This window comes from Salmo salar, unplaced genomic scaffold, assembly GCF_965601325.2.
Source record: "Salmo salar unplaced genomic scaffold, fSalSal1 ptg000360l, whole genome shotgun sequence".
Taxonomy (NCBI): domain Eukaryota; kingdom Metazoa; phylum Chordata; class Actinopteri; order Salmoniformes; family Salmonidae; genus Salmo; species Salmo salar.
The window spans coordinates 1,264,117-1,276,158 of record NW_027675360.1 but is presented as its reverse complement, the minus strand read 5'-3'; the positions used below and the strand labels follow the sequence as shown (position 1 = coordinate 1,276,158).

The 12,042-nt window shown below is 42.8% G+C and overlaps 1 pseudogene; it reads right to left on the bottom strand.

The window, feature by feature from the left end:
- Positions 1-1,286: 1,286 nt before the first annotated feature.
- LOC145875828 (uncharacterized) lies at positions 1,287-5,385 on the bottom strand (annotated as a pseudogene).
- Positions 5,386-12,042: the final 6,657 nt, after the last annotated feature.

Genomic DNA, 12,042 nt, shown 5'->3' with positions numbered 1-12,042 from the left:
AACCCTCTATTCAGTTGCATAAAACAACCATTTGATGCAATAAAAGTATTATAACAATGTTGCAGTTTTGCTCTCTCAGTGTCCACTGAAAGTTGACTGGTAACAACAACTGGGACCTAAAAGACACCCACCATGAGACCCACTAAATCTGCCCAAGAAGAGTAAAACAAAATAAAAACCCACACCAAACTTAAAAACAGGAAGCAAACCAAAAAGGTGGAGCAACTAAAGGTGTTGACTCTCCACATGTATCAAGACAACTGGAGCACTGGGCCAGACACTCTTAAATAGAACCTGGACCAGCTCAGGTGAAACACCTTCCCACTAACGAGATGGACAAGCCAGCACAGGTGTAACACATACTGACTAACGAGGTGACACCAATCAGTGCGCCCAACGAGCTAGACGTGCTAGACGTGCTAACGAGCTAGACGGGCTAGACGTGCTAGACGTGCTAACGAGCTAGACGGGCTAACGGGCTAGACATGCTAACGAGCTAGACGTGCTAAAGTCCAACCTCAAAACATAAATGTAAAAACCAAAGCCTGTAACACCTTAAGACAACAAATATATCCTATATTTATGTTGGACAAGTTTGCTCACCACCAACAGAAAACAACTTACTTTCCCAATATAATCAACTACAATGATTCACCTTCACCAATATAAACATGGTGTCTACTGGCTGTCAACAATTAAAAACAAGAAAAAAACACGTATTTCTAAATAATAATATACAATAGGATTATTTGTTTCTCCTTTTTCTTTCTATAGAATCCTAAATCCCACTAGCTTCTAGAACACTCGTCTTCCTACAACTCACTAGCTTCTAGAACACTCATCTTCCTAAAACTCACTAGATTCTAGAACTCTCCTCTTCCTAAAACTCACTAGATTCTAGAACTCTCATCTTCCTAAAACCCACTAGCTTCTAGAACTCTCGTCCCCTTGGAACGAGCCCAAACAAAACTCATCTCCAATACGGAAAAACGTGCAGTCAAAATAAATTCTGATCCATGGCAACGCACTGCCTAAACACAAAACACAAATCTTATATCCATTTGGGGGGAAATCAGGTTGAACCTGCTCCTGAAACTAACACAACAAAACACATGGAAATGGAGATATATTTTACCTCACTGGTTAGAGGACAACCTGCAGAAGACAGTCAGCTACATTTTGGAGTGATGCATTTAAATTTAGGGGTCCCTAAACAAAGGAACATAACACTTATTTGTCATCACTCATCGATATCATGTTGAAATCAATTGTGCGAGAGGAGGGAGATGAGGTTGCACGTCCTGTTAAAACTAACAGCTCAAAAACCACACGGAATCTGGGAATAATGTGTACATCCCTGGTTAGAGGACAACTGGTAGAAAACAGCTGGCTACATTTTGATTCAAGTGGGTCACCAATGCTGTAAATGTAACACAGCTCTTTTTTTGTTAGTCACTTTTTGTTAAATCACATAAATAGTAACTCTTCCATTTCAGAGCCTGGATTTTCCCCCTGAGGCTAATATCCATATCATGTTGAAATCAATAGAACAGGGGACAAACGTTTAGGGTTCTACATTGTGACATCATTAAAATACTCCTACAATGTTAAAACATTCTACATTGTGACATCATTAAAATACTCCTACTACAATGTTAAAACATTCTACATTGTGACATCATTAAAATATATTGATATCATTTAACAACTCCTTCATGTATTTTCTGATATTTGATCAGAGGTCTTTTATCAGATTATCTCTGGTCACAGCTATAAGGCTGTGTGTGTTCTCTTGTGTACTGTCAGCTCTCCAGATCGACCAAAACTCTTCCCACAATGATTACAGCTAAAAGGTTTCTCTCCTGTGTGTATTCTCTGGTGCACTGTCAGCTCTCCAGATCGACCAAAACTCTTCCCACATTGATCACAGCTATAAGGTTTCTCTCCTGTGTGTATTCTCTGGTGCACTGTCAGCTCTCCAGATCGACCAAAACTCTTCCCACACTGATCACAGCTAAAAGGTTTCTCTCCTGTGTGTGTTCTCTGGTGTAAAGTCAGAGAGCCAGACTTACTAAAACTCTTCCCACATTGATCACAGCTATAAGGTTTCTCTCCTGTGTGTATTCTCTGGTGCACTGTCAGCTCTCCAGATCGACCATAACTCTTCCCACACTGATCACAGCTATAAGGTTTCTCTCCTGTGTGTATTCTCTGGTGTAGAGTCAGCGTGCTAGATGCAGCAAAACTCTTCCCACATTGACCACAGCTATAAGGTTTCTCTCCTGTGTGTGTTCTCTGGTGTAAAGTCAGAGAGCCAGACATACTAAAACCCTTCCCACATTGATCACAGCTATAAGGTTTCTCTCCTGTGTGTGTTCTCTGGTGTAAAGTCAGAGAGCCAGACATACTAAAACCTCTTCCCACATTGACCACAGCTATAAGATTTCTCTCCTGTGTGGGTTCTCTGGTGTAAAGTCAGAGAGCCAGACTTACTAAAACTCTTCCCACATTGATCACAGCTATAAGGTTTCTCTCCTGTGTGTGTTCTCTGGTGCACTGTCAGATCTCCAGATCGACCAAAACGCTTCCCACACTGATCACAGCTACAAGGTTTCTCTCCTGTGTGCGTTCTCTGGTGTCGAGTGAGAGTGCTAGGTGCAGCAAAACTCTTCCCACATTGACCACAGCTATATGGTTTCTCTCCTGTGTGTGTTCTCTGGTGTAAAGTCAGAGAGCCAGACTTACTAAAACTCTTCCCACATTGATCACAGATATAAGATTTCTCTCCTGTGTGTGTTCTCTGGTGTAATGTCAGCTGGCCAGATTGAACAAAACTCTTCCCACATTGACCACAGCTATAAGATGTCTCTCCTGTGTGGATTCTCTGATGAATTTTAATGCCTGATGAGGTGAATCTCTTCCCACAGTCAGAGCAGCAGTGAGTTCTCTTCCCTGTGGATCTCTGCAGGTGTTTCTTGAGGTGTTCTGATGTGGAGAGACTCTTCTCTGCCTCGTCAGCATCATGAGGTTGTTGAGGCTCCCCAGAGGATCCACGATAGTCCCGTCTCTCTCCTGTGTGAACAACAAAGTCAGACAGATGATTTAAAGGCCCACAACAGCAGAAATCCACTGTAAAAGGTGATGCCAACAGCGTAGCCATGATGTTATACAACAATTGACGTCTGTAATGAATGTTAACATGATTTAACAATTGTCTTAAAATGAGCAAGAATAGTCATATTTTGTCTTGTTTTCACATTAGTAGTAAAACCGATGATTGTAGGCTAGAAAGAAATTATTAAAGTTGTTGAAACCCTAAGCAATGTGCCAGACGACTTTGGTCTCCAATATAGGCCCCTTTCTGTGTTTGCTAAAATTGCGGCACGAGGGCAAAGCACACAATTTGGTTGCAGAAACTCATCCCTGCTAATGAGGAAACGGCTAGTTATGGATGTAGTATATCTGGTAATGAGGAAACCACTAGTTATGGATGTAGTATATCTGGTAATGAGGAAACCACTAGTTATGGATGTAGTATATCTGGTAATAAGGAAACCACTAGTTACGGATGTAGTATATCTGGTAATGAGGAAACCACTAGTTATGGATGTAGTATATCTGCATGGAGCAAAAATGGTGAGCAAAGATTTTAGCACAAGATCAGGAGTGCTACTCAAGGAAACTCACATTAAGCTCTGTGTCTATTTACTAATTCACCACCGTGGGGGAAAACTCAGGGGAGTTCTCATAGGCTGACAGCAAAAATAGCCTCCATTTGCAGGTTGCTTATGAGTGCATTTCACATTACTTTTGGATTATAATTGTAAGGCTCGCTTGAATCTCCTGCTTAATATGTTTGTGTTATTGTCGCAAATCAACTGCTTTATACTTAAAAAACACTTCAACCAGTAAAATGCTCCTTGGCTAGCTTTTCCATCAGCCTGACAATGAGGGTTTGTACACTAAGTGTTTAACAAACAATAACAGTAATTTTTTTCTTCACATCAAAAAGCAAGTAAACAAAGTCTAATCAAAATCAATTGCAAATGAGAATAGTTCCTCAAAGTATTTAAAAAATATATTTCCAGCTCTCACCCTTTCGATAACCACTCAGCATTAAAGGGACAAATGTAATTCTCTGATCCTGTGGAAATGTCATAAAATACCTGATTACTTCTTATCCTTTGAACAAATAGCCTACAGCTGTGTCTGTCCCAAACTCACTGGCCGGGAAACTCTGAGGGCCCAGAATATTTTATACAATGTTGCAAGCTTGCTATCACAAGTTTAGGAGGACCCAGTTGATAGTTGATATGTTTTAAGTTCGTTGTAGACAGGCCATGTGCAGCCAAAGTGATTTATAGGATATTTATTACCTGCAGGCTGCAATGTTTTTATTTGTTGGCTTTATGTAGGTTATTTTTACATAGTTGGCAATAAAAATTCCTTTTAGATTTGTATAATTTTCTTTTAGATTTAGATAGAATGTAGATTAATCACAGACAATGATTTTAAAATCTTCCATGAAAATGTGCATATGAAAATCCTAACTGGCACCAGATCAGTAGAAATGGTCAGATAAATTGCCACTCGAAATGGAAAAGGTTCGAGTCATCCCTCGAGTCATTTGTCTGTCTTAATTATTTGGTCAAACAGTGTGCTTAAAGCATCAGACCAGTTCAGTACATATAGTTGATTTTATTAAAACACATGGGTTGTGTCTATATATGGAAAAATATACATAACATTTCAACCAATCGATTGGTAGAAAGAACAGATGACTCTTGGTTGACCAAGATGTATTTTAGGTGGGGACAGCACTAGAACATGATGTTGGGGACAGCACTAGAACATGATGTTGGGGACAGCACTAGAACATGATGTTGGGGACAGCACTAGAACATGATGGTGGGGACAGCACTAGAACATGATGGTGGGGACAGCACTAGAACATGATGTTGGGGACAGCACTAGAACATGATGTTGGGGACAGCACTAGAACATGATGTTGGGGACAGCACTAGAACATGATGTTGGGGACAGCACTATAACATGATTTTGGGGACAGCACTAGAACATGATTTTGGGGCCTCTGAGTGGTGCAGCGGTCTAAAACACTGTATCTCAGTGCTTGAGGCGTCACTACAGACACCCTGGTTCGAGTCCAGGCTGTGTCACAACTGGCCGTGATTGGGAGTTACAGTGAGGGAAAAAAGTATTTGATCCCCTGCTGATTTTGTACATTTGCCCACTGACAAAGAAATGATCAGTCTATAATTTTAATGGTAGTTTTATTTGAACAGTGAGAGACAGAATAACAAAATAATCCAGAAAAACACATGTCAAAAATGTTATAAATTGACTTGCATTCAATGTTTGGGGCATCGCGACAGGTTACCTATTTTGATGTGATATGAAAGTATTGTGTGAAATTATTTTGATGTGAAAGTATTTTAAACAATTTTGATGTGATATGAAAGTATTATTTGAAATAATTTTGATGTGAAAGTATTTGAAATAATTGATGTGATATGAAAGTATTATTTCAAATAATTTTGATGTGATATTTAAGTATTGTGTGAAATTATTCTGAATTGATATGAAAGTACAGCGATTTATGTTTCTAGAAACGTATCGCAATTGAGAATCGATTCACATTTAGATGGATTATTTGACTATTTTAGCTGCCAGAGCCAGTCTACCTCTGAAAATAACATTCAGTCCTTGGACCTTGAGGAGTAACGGGGGCAGCAATCAGCAGTAGAAACAATAACAAAGCGTACTCCCTGCCCGTTTCGGTAACAAGCTGAGGGATGGGGCTGGAGAAATGTAACCATCCATGATATCAACATTCTAGTTTTAACCATGTTTTGAGGATATACAGTGTTTGTTTATATTTACTGACAAACATTGGAGTAAATAAAAGCTTATATTTTGGGTTCTGATGGGGTACGACAGTTGAACTAAGCTCATGAGGCATTTATAAGTGATTTCTTCAAGAAACAGATGGGTACATATCATTAATGTATAAGTCCCCAAATGGATGTAACAACTGCTGATTGCCCCTTTAAGATAACATCTTGGGCTAATCTAATAGGAGATATTGAGGACTACAGTATTTCAGGCATTGTCATTGGATGCATTTGATCAATTGTTAACGTTTTGTTGATGGTCCACTCTTGATGTTCTACACGTTACAGTGTAGCTTCAGCCATTCCTACAGAACAACATTAAAGTGTAGAACCCCTTTACTGCATATTGGTTCAACGACTGCAGAGACGGTACTTACTGGTGTTAAACAGATCTCCAACCTCCTCTTCTTCCCCCAAGTGACAGTCATCTCCCCCTCCTCCTCTTTCACTCCAAAAACTGCCTCCTCTTTCTCTTCTTCTTTTACTGTAACATCCTCCTCCTCTTTCACTCTGAACGCGTCTTTCTCTTCTTCTTTCACGGTAACAGCCTCACCTTCTACTTGTTTTTGTATTGTAACATCTTTCTCTTCCTCCTCCTCTTTCACTAGAGCTTCTTTCTCCGTCCAGCAGACCTCCTCTTCTTTATCAGGAGGAGAGTAGCTTAGTGAACTCATGGTCGGTATGTTAGCATTAGCGACTAGCTTAGTTCTAAGCTAACTTAGCAAACCAGCTAGCTGACAAACAACGTAAATATATCATTAAATGGGCCAACAAGTACATACGACAGAAGTGTGTTTAATACACAGCGACTAATATACACCAAAACAGTGTAAAGAGCGTGAATGTTGTAGCTATGTTTGTTAGAAAGCTACCGACGTGTCTGACTAGCTGTTGTTGTTGAAGGAGCGTCCCGTCCACTAGATTATACGTCACACTGGCAGCATCGCCTGAACCTAAAAGACGCACATCGCCATCTGCTGACTGGACTGGGCAACGCAGTTGAGGAACCAAACGTTTATTTTTCATTTATTTCATAAAAGTTTAATATTATATTAAGTCGTTCAAAGAGAAGCATGTGTTGATTGATTAGTTTTTAATGAGTGAGAAATTAAAACAAACTTTAAACCCACTACATATTTGCTTTGAACCATACTTCTGACATGGATCATTTTGACCCCAGAGGCATATCTTTTATCATAGCCAAAATGTAGTTTATTCAATTCTTCATGACTTTGTCAATCAACTTGTTCTTAATAAATCTAAATCATGGTTTAGTGTTTCTATGTCAATATGGACTTTTAACAAATTAAAATCCTTTGGAGTCATTTTGACCCCAACCAAAAGCACCTTTGATAAATAGGACGTTTATTTCAAATCAAATCACATTTTATTGGTCACATACACGTGTTTAGCAGATATTATTGCAGGTGTAGTGAAATGCTTGTGTTTCTAGCTCCGACAGTACAGTAATATCTAACAATTAATATCTAACAATATCACGACATAGACCCAATACACACAAATCTAAGTATTTGAATCTAGGTTTCTCTGTAGACATGATCCATGCCACCAGAGGGTGGAGGGGCTCCTGTATCAGTGGTTTTGACCAGATAGACACATGCAGACACACAGTATAGTGCCTCCCATGTACTCTCCTAAGATTGGACTTTTCTATACCACGTATCACATGACAGTGTACAAAACTGCCAATGATAGAAAACTCTGCCAGCGGTTTACAATGCATTTGTTAAGTATTCAGACCCCTTCACTTTGGAGGAGAGAGCAGCTGTAACACAGCACCTGGTCTAGTTCATGACATTGAGGAGGAGAGAGCAGCTGTAACACAGCACCTGGTCTAGTACATGACATTGAGGAGGAGAGAGCAGCTGTAACACAGTACCTGGTCTAGTTCATGGCATTGAGGAGGAGAGAGCAGCTGTAACACAGTACCTGGTCTAGTTCATGACATTGAGGAGGAGAGAGCAGCTGTAACACAGTACCTGGTCTAGTTCATGACATTGAGGAGGAGAGAGCAGCTGTAACAGTACCTGGTCTAGTTAGTGACATTGAGGAGGAGAGAGCAGCTGTAACACAGTACCTGGTCTAGTTCATGACATTGAGGAGGAGAGAGCAGCTGTAACACAGTACCTGCTCTAGTTCATGACATTGAGGAGTAGAAAGCAGCTGTAACACAGTACCTGGTCTAGTTCATGGCATTGAGGAGGAGAGAGCAGCTGTAACACAGTACCTGGTCTAGTTCATGACATTGAGGAGGAGAGAGCAGCTGTAACACAGTACCTGGTCTAGTTCATGACATTGAGGAGGAGAGAGCAGCTGTAACACAGTACCTGGTCTAGTTCATGGCATTGAGGAGGAGAGAGCAGCTGTAACACAGCACCTGGTCTAGTACATGACATTGAGGAGGAGAGAGCAGCTGTAACACAGTACCTGGTCTAGTTCATGGCATTGAGGAGGAGAGAGCAGCTGTAACACAGTACCTGGTCTAGTTCATGGCATTGAGGAGGAGAGAGCAGCTGTAACACAGTACCTGGTCTAGTTCATGACATTGAGGAGGAGAGAGCAGCTGTAACAGTACCTGGTCTAGTTCATGGCATTGAGGAGGAGAGAGCAGCTGTAACACAGTACCTGGTCTAGTTCATGACATTGAGGGGGAGAGAGCAGCTGTAACAGTACCTGGTCTAGTTCATGGCATTGAGGAGGAGAGAGCAGCTGTAACAGTACCTGGTCTAGTTCATGACATTGAGGAGGAGAGAGCAGCTGTAACACAGTACCTGGTCTAGTTCATGGCATTGAGGAGGAGAGAGCAGCTGTAACACAGTACCTGGTCTTGTTCATGACATTGAGGAGAGAGCAGCTGTAACACAGTACCTGGTCTAGTTCATGACATTGAGGAGGAGAGAGCAGCTGTAACACAGTACCTGGTCTAGTTCATGGCATTGAGGAGGAGAAAGCAGCTGTAACAGTACCTGGTCTAGTTCATGACATTGAGGAGGAGAGAGCAGCTGTAACACAGTACCTGGTCTAGTTCATGGCATTGAGGAGGAGAGAGCAGCTGTAACACAGTACCTGGTCTAGTTCATGACATGGAGGAGGAGAGAGCAGCTGTAACACAGTACCTGGTCTAGTTCATGACATTGAGGAGGAGAGAGCAGCTGTAACAGTACCTGGTCTAGTTCGTGACATTGAGGAGGAGAGAGCAGCTGTAACACAGTACCTGGTCTAGTTCATGACATTGAGGAGGAGAGAGCAGCTGTAACAGTACCTGGTCTAGTTCATGACATTGAGGAGGAGAGAGCAGCTGTAACACAGTACCTGGTCTAGTTCGTGACATTGAGGAGGAGAGAGCAGCTGTAACACAGTACCTGGTCTAGTTCATGACATTGAGGAGGAGAGAGCAGCTGTAACACAGTACCTGGTCTAGTTCATGACATTGAGGAGGAGAGAGCAGCTGTAACACAGTACCTGGTCTCGTTCATGACATTGAGGAGGAGAGAGCAGCTGTAACACAGTACCTGGTCTAGTTCATGGCATTGAGGAGAGAGAGCAGCTGTAACACAGTACCTGGTCTAGTTCATGACATTGAGGAGGAGAGAGCAGCTGTAACACAGTACCTGGTCTAGTTCATGACATTGAGGAGGAGAGAGCAGCTGTAACACAGTACCTGGTCTAGTTCATGACATTGAGGAGGAGAGAGCAGCTGTAACACAGTACCTGGTCTAGTTCATGGCATTGAGGAGGAGAGAGCAGCTGTAACAGTACCTGGTCTAGTTCATGACATTGAGGAGGAGAGAGCAGCTGTAACACAGTACCTGGTCTAGTTCATGGCATTGAGGAGGAGAGAGCAGCTGTAACAGTACCTGGTCTAGTTCATGACATTGAGGAGGAGAGAGCAGCTGTAACAGTACCTGGTCTAGTTCATGACATTGAGGAGGAGAGAGCAGCTGTAACACAGTACCTGGTCTAGTTCATGACATTGAGGAGGAGAGAGCAGCTGTAACAGTACCTGGTCTAGTTCATGACATTGAGGAGGAGAGAGCAGCTGTAACAGTACCTGGTCTAGTTCATGACATTGAGGAGGAGAGAGCAGCTGTAACACAGTACCTGGTCTAGTTCATGACATTGAGGAGGAGAGAGCAGCTGTAACACAGTACCTGGTCTAGTTCATGACATTGAGGAGGAGAGAGCAGCTGTAACACAGTACCTGGTCTAGTTCATGACATTGAGGAGGAGAGAGCAGCTGTAACACAGTACCTGGTCTAGTTCATGACATTGAGGAGGAGAGAGCAGCTGTAACAGTACCTGGTCTAGTTCATGACATTGAGGAGGAGAGAGCAGCTGTAACAGTACCTGGTCTAGTTCATGACATTGAGGAGGAGAGAGCAGCTGTAACACAGTACCTGGTCTAGTTCATGACATTGAGGAGGAGAGAGCAGCTGTAACACAGTACCTGGTCTAGTTCATGGCATTGAGGAGGAGAGAGCAGCTGTAACACAGCACCTGGTCTAGTACATGACATTGAGGAGGAGAGAGCAGCTGTAACACAGTACCTGGTCTAGTTCATGGCATTGAGGAGGAGAGAGCAGCTGTAACACAGTACCTGGTCTAGTTCATGGCATTGAGGAGGAGAGAGCAGCTGTAACACAGTACCTGGTCTAGTTCATGACATTGAGGAGGAGAGAGCAGCTGTAACAGTACCTGGTCTAGTTAGTGACATTGAGGAGGAGAGAGCAGCTGTAACACAGTACCTGGTCTAGTTCATGACATTGAGGAGGAGAGAGCAGCTGTAACACAGTACCTGGTCTAGTTCATGACATTGAGGAGTAGAAAGCAGCTGTAACACAGTACCTGGTCTAGTTCATGGCATTGAGGAGGAGAGAGCAGCTGTAACACAGTACCTGGTCTAGTTCATGACATTGAGGAGGAGAGAGCAGCTGTAACACAGTACCTGGTCTAGTTCATGACATTGAGGAGGAGAGAGCAGCTGTAACACAGTACCTGGTCTAGTTCATGGCATTGAGGAGGAGAGAGCAGCTGTAACACAGCACCTGGTCTAGTACATGACATTGAGGAGGAGAGAGCAGCTGTAACACAGTACCTGGTCTAGTTCATGGCATTGAGGAGGAGAGAGCAGCTGTAACACAGTACCTGGTCTAGTTCATGGCATTGAGGAGGAGAGAGCAGCTGTAACACAGTACCTGGTCTAGTTCATGACATTGAGGAGGAGAGAGCAGCTGTAACAGTACCTGGTCTAGTTCATGGCATTGAGGAGGAGAGAGCAGCTGTAACACAGTACCTGGTCTAGTTCATGACATTGAGGAGGAGAGAGCAGCTGTAACAGTACCTGGTCTAGTTCATGGCATTGAGGAGGAGAGAGCAGCTGTAACAGTACCTGGTCTAGTTCATGACATTGAGGAGGAGAGAGCAGCTGTAACACAGTACCTGGTCTAGTTCATGGCATTGAGGAGGAGAGAGCAGCTGTAACACAGTACCTGGTCTAGTTCATGACATTGAGGAGAGAGCAGCTGTAACACAGTACCTGGTCTAGTTCATGACATTGAGGAGGAGAGAGCAGCTGTAACACAGTACCTGGTCTAGTTCATGGCATTGAGGAGGAGAAAGCAGCTGTAACAGTACCTGGTCTAGTTCATGACATTGAGGAGGAGAGAGCAGCTGTAACACAGTACCTGGTCTAGTTCATGGCATTGAGGAGGAGAGAGCAGCTGTAACACAGTACCTGGTCTAGTTCATGACATGGAGGAGGAGAGAGCAGCTGTAACACAGTACCTGGTCTAGTTCATGACATTGAGGAGGAGAGAGCAGCTGTAACAGTACCTGGTCTAGTTCGTGACATTGAGGAGGAGAGAGCAGCTGTAACACAGTACCTGGTCTAGTTCATGACATTGAGGAGGAGAGAGCAGCTGTAACAGTACCTGGTCTAGTTCATGACATTGAGGAGGAGAGAGCAGCTGTAACACAGTACCTGGTCTAGTTCGTGACATTGAGGAGGAGAGAGCAGCTGTAACACAGTACCTGGTCTAGTTCATGACATTGAGGAGGAGAGAGCAGCTGTAACACAGTACCTGGTCTAGTTCATGACATTGAGGAGGAG